Source organism: Oncorhynchus tshawytscha, linkage group LG22 (assembly GCF_018296145.1).
Source record: "Oncorhynchus tshawytscha isolate Ot180627B linkage group LG22, Otsh_v2.0, whole genome shotgun sequence".
Classification (NCBI taxonomy): Eukaryota; Metazoa; Chordata; class Actinopteri; order Salmoniformes; family Salmonidae; genus Oncorhynchus; species Oncorhynchus tshawytscha.
In genome coordinates this window covers 37,632,947-37,638,675 of record NC_056450.1, presented here as the reverse complement: position 1 = coordinate 37,638,675, position 5,729 = coordinate 37,632,947, and positions in this window count along the sequence as shown.

Sequence of the window (5,729 nt, the reverse complement as noted above, 5' to 3'; positions counted from 1 at the left end):
ATTTTCAGCTGATTTTATTTGGCCGTATTGTCCCCTCTACTGGATCGAACGACTCCTTGGTTTTCCCACTAAAACCTTTACTATTTAACTTGGCAAGTCAGTTAAGAACACATTCTTATTTACAATGACGGCCAACCCCGGGTTGCCCTATGGGACTCACAATCACGGCCGAATGGGATTCAGCCTGGATTCGAACCAGGGACTGTAGTGACGCCTCTTGCACTGAGATGCAGTGCCTCAGACCGCTGCGCCACTCATGCTGATAGTCAAAGTTTCATCATACACATTTCTTTCAGACAGTATTTACCCAAGACGTAACTTCACTTTTTAAAATTGATTTGGATTCTTCTGAAGGCAGCAGATGGCTAAGAGATCTCTCGGGTTATTTTTTGGAGGGGGGGGGCTCAAAGAAACATCATCATGCATACCATTTTAAGAATTGTATTTAAATTGTGATTTTGAAGTCAAGTTCGGAACTGAATGATGATCTCTGGTCCAATATGTTGGACAAATCTAACGCTCGCACTGAAATAAAAACACGATTTATCCACCAGGTGGGGACAATAGACACAACCAGACACATACTAGCTATTATGTCCCCAACTCTGTTTAGTATATTCTCTAACACGTCCAGGTTCTCTACCATCCTGTTTATTGTATTCTCTAAAACATCTAGGTTCTCTATTAGGTAGCATTGTTTAAAGTGGCTAGTGATATATTTTACATCAATTCCCATTATTAAAGTGGCTGGAGTTGAGTCAGTGTGTTGGCAGTAGCCACTCAATGTTAGTGGTGGCTGTTTAATAGTCTGATGGCCTTGAGATATAAGCTGTTTTTCAGTCTCTCGGTCCCAGCTTTGATGCACCTGTACTGACCTCGCCTTCTGGATGATAGCGGGGTGAACAGGCAGTGGCTCGGCTGGTTGTTGTCCTTGATGATCTTTATGGCCTTCCTGTGACATCGGGTGGTGTAGGTGTCCTGGAGGGCAGGTAGTTTGCCCCCGGTGATGCGTTGTGCAGACCTCACTACCCTCTGGAGAGCCTTACGGTTGTGGGCGGAGCAGTTGCCATACCAGGCGGTGATACAGCCCGACAGGATGCTCTCGATTGGGCATCTGTAGAAGTTTGTGAGTGCTTTTGGTGACAAGCCGAATTTCTTCAGCCTCCTGAGGTTGAAGAGGCGCTGCTGCGCCTTCTTCACAATGCTGTCTGTGTGGGTGGACCAATTCAGTTTGTCTGTGATGTGTACGCCGTGGAACTTCAAACTTACTACCCTCTCCACTACTGTTCCATCGATGTGGATAGGGGGGTGTTCCCTCTGCTGTTTCCTGAAGTCCACAATCATCTCCTTAGTTTTGTTGACATGGAGTGTGAGGTTATTTTCCTGACACCACACTCCGAGGGCCCTCACCTCCTCCCTGTAGGCCGTCTCGTCGTTGTTGGTAATCAAGCCTACCACTGTTGTGTCGTCCACAAACTTGATGATTGAGTTGGAGGCGTGCGTGGCCACGCAGTCGTGGGTGAACAGGGAGTACAGGAGAGGGCTCAGAACGCACCCTTGTGGGGCCCCAGTGTTGAGGATCAGCGGGGTGGAGATGTTGTTGCCTACCCTCACCACCTGGGGGCGGCCCGTCAGGAAGTCCAGTACCCAGTTGCACAGGGCGGGGTCGAGACCCAGGGTCTCGAGCTTGATGACGAGCTTGGAGGGCACTATGGTGTTAAATGCTTATACTGAAAGAAACAGTATGTCATACTGTATTTTATACCACCTATTGCATCTTGCCTATGCCGCTCTGTCATTGCTCATCCATATATTTCTATGTATATATTCGTATGCCATTCATTTACTTAGATTTGTGTGTATTAGGTAGTTGTTGTGGAATTGTTAGATATTGCTGCACTGTAGGAACTAGAAGCACAAGCATTTCGCTACACTCGCAATAACATCTGCTAACCATGTGTATGTGACCAATAACATCTGCTAACCATGTGTATGTGACCAATAACATCTGCTAACCATGTGTATGTGACCAATAACATCTGCTAACCATGTGTATGTGACCAATAACATTTGATTTGATTGGATGGTGAGTCACAATCGACACCCCTAGAAGCTGCTTGTACAGAAAATATATATATTTTTTTTAAATCAAATCACCTTTAAAGGTGAAGAAGATGCAGCTACCAGGACTAGATGACATAATGAACTTCAACCATGAATCATCACCACAGTGGATCAGTTATAACTCATTAAAATGTTTACTGACTTAGCAATAAAAAGTAATATACTGAAACATGATTTTTTTTAAAATAGTTGTTACATGTCCTGTGTAGTTAAAACAATGCATTTCCAGATTTCAAAAAATCTTCCCATTCAAAACATCAGTCATCATGCCTTGAATGTTTTACAACTGTTTGAATGAGAGGGAGAGGGAGAAAGCAATCGCAACTCTTCAACACCCTGTGCCATAACAGAGAATAGAGTAGTACTGTACCTCACAGTATGAAAAGGAGGGGGAGTTGAGTTCACATGATACCCTTCTCTGGGTAGATGGCATGTCTGATAGGGTGGGCTAGTGGAGTTCATATGATACCCTGCTCTGGGTAGATGGCATGTCTGATAGGGAGGGCTAGTGGAGTTCACATGATACCCTGCTCTGGGTAGATGGCATGTCTGATAGGGAGGGCTAGTGGAGTTCACATGATACCCTTCTCTGGGTAGATGGCATGTCTGATAGGGAGGGCTAGTGGAGTTCACATGATACCCTTCTCTGGGTAGATGGCATGTCTGATAGGGAGGGCTAGTGGAGTTCACATGATACCCTGCTCTGGGTAGATGGCATGTCTGATAGGGAGGGCTAGTGGAGTTCACATGATACCCTTCTCTGGGTAGATGGCATGTCTGATTACAGTGATCCAGTGTTTATGATTCTCATCAGGTATTTCTGCAGGTAAGACCCATTGCAGTCAGACTGAGAAGGAGAGAGGGGGGTGAGGAGGCAACTGTTCCCAGTACATTTAGCTTCCCCATCAGAGAGGATTGCAAAAAGCAATAGGAGAAATGGACATCGATACACCATCTGCTCTCAGTGGAGTCTGTTAGCGTCATTTAATGTTTACATGTTGAGTAGAGCCTTAGTCTAAATTCTCATTATACTTCACAACAAGCTCACTGGCAACTAAACACACAGAATAAAACTACAATCTATTGGAATGAGGATGTTCTGCAGTGCTATCCTGTCTTGTGTTTAGGCTCTACACTAACGACATTCTAAATCCCCTTGCTGGTGTTGACCCTCCTGAACTACAACTGTGTAGTAATCAGGGGTCAGTACATGTGGCCCTTTGTAGCTCAGTTGGTAAAGCATGGTACTTGTAACACCAAGGTATTGGGTTTGATTCCCGGGATTGCTTTGAATGACAGCGTCTGCAAAATGGCTTATATTGTTATTACATAGTCTATGACTAGGAACAAGTGGGAATAGACCTGTATTCACCGGATACAAGTCATAATGCATAGCGCTGGACAAACTCCACCTTACTCAAACACAGAGGCTGAGTCAGATGTGTGAGAGCGTGGGCAAGACAAAAGACCACTCAATCATGGTTGGACCTCTCCATCACGGTTGACAACTCCATAGTGTCCTCCTCCCAGAGTGCAAAGACCCTTGGTGCGACCCTGGACAATACCCTGTAGTTCTCTGCAAACATCAAAGCAGTGATTCGGTCCTGCAGGTTGATGCTCTACAACATCCGTAGAGTATGACCCTACCTCACACAGGAAGAGGTGTAGGTCCTAATCCAGGCACTTGTCCTCTCCAGTCTGGACTACTGTAACTCACTGGTTGTCTGGGATCCCCACAACTGACTACTCCGTTCTGCCACATCTGGTCTCTTGGCCCGCCGACCCCTATGGGAGGGCAGCTCCCGCTCAGCTCAGTCCAGTCAAAGCTCTTCTCTGTCCTGACATTGGTGGAACCAGCTTCCCCCTGAAGCTAGGACAGATACCTTGCCCATTTTCCCCAAAACATCTGAAACCCTGCCTCTTTAAAGAGTATCTTAAATACCCCCCCACACACACAAAAAAAAAAAGAGCCTTTCCTGATCTAAACACTCAAACTTGACTTTTCCCCCTACTAGCTCTGACTGCTGATAACTACTAAATGAGATACAGTGTACTTAGAGTTGTGAAATGTGGTTGTCCCACCTAGCCATCTTAATATGAACGCACTAACTGTAAATCACTCTGGATTACTGTCTGCTAAATTACTAAAAATGTAAAATGCAAAAGAGTAACTTCTTCCTGCAGACTGGGTTCCATAAGTCTCATCCATCCTGTCTAACTAGGTTTTACAACGGTCTCATCCATCCTGTCTAACTGGGTTTTACAACAGTCTCATCCATCCTGTCTAACTGGGTTTTACAACAGTCTCAACCATCCTGTCTAACTGGGTTCTGTAACATTAGTCCCATCATCCTCTGACTGATTTATGAACTTGCACATTTTCTGTTCATTTTGGTTGTTGAAAAATTTGTCAAAAGTTATTTAAATGCATGTTTTTGTATTTTCTATTCATTAAACAAAACTTATAAAACGAATGTGGCAAACATTGAATATATTTCCAGCTCATGGAATCAAAAATTATACAAGTGCATCTAGATTCATACATTTCTTTATTACTTTTTCATTAAAATGTGATAAAAATGTACATCATATACTATCAATAAGAAAATACTGACAATTTTCAGCACAAATCTATACCTTGATTTATCTGACAAGCAAAAAAACATTGCTCATTATCTTTAAAAAAAAAGAAGGAACAAACAAATCAAATTCCAGAGCCTGGTTAGTGTTCTCTGAAACATACAGGTCTCTCCCAGCCTGGTTAGTCTTCTCTGAAACATACAGGTCTCTCCCAGCCTGGTTAGTGTTCTCTGAAACATACAGGTCTCTCCCAGGAATAGAGGAATTCACAGCACAGGAAAAGTGTCATAATCTACACCCCTAGAAGCTGTTTGTACAGAAAATAAGCTATTTAACAAAATCACTTTTGAAAAAAAAGGGAAAGAACAGATTAGAAAATGAAATTAAACCATGAATTAACACAGTGGATCAGTTATAACATTAAAATGTTTACTGACTTAGCAATGAAAAGGAATATACAGAAACATGATTAGAAAATAAATAGTTGTTGTGGTTACGATCCCCATGTCCTGTGTAGTTAAAACAATAATAAATTAACAGATTAAATTTTTTATTTTATTTTTTTAAATCTTTCCATTCTAAAATGTGACTCATCATTCCTTGAATGTTCCAGAACTGTTTGGAATGAGAGGGAGAAAGCAATCCCAACTCTTCTACACCCTGTACCATAACAGAGAATAGAGTAGTACTGTACCTCACAGTATGAAAAGGAGGGGGAGTTGAGTTCACATGATACCCTTCTCTGGGTAGATGGCATGTCTGATAGGGAGGGCTAGTGGAGTTCATATGATACCCTGCTCTGGGTAGATGGCATGTCTGATAGGGAGGGCTAGGGTAGATGGCATGTCTGATAGGGAGGGCTTCAGATGGAGTTCTGACATGATACCCTTCTCTGGGTAGATGGCATGTCTGATAGGGAGGGCTAGTGGAGTTCACATGATACCCTTCTCTGGGTAGATGGCATGGATAGGGAGGGCTATGTTCTGATAGGGTAGATGGCATGTCTGATAGGGAGGGCTGTGGAG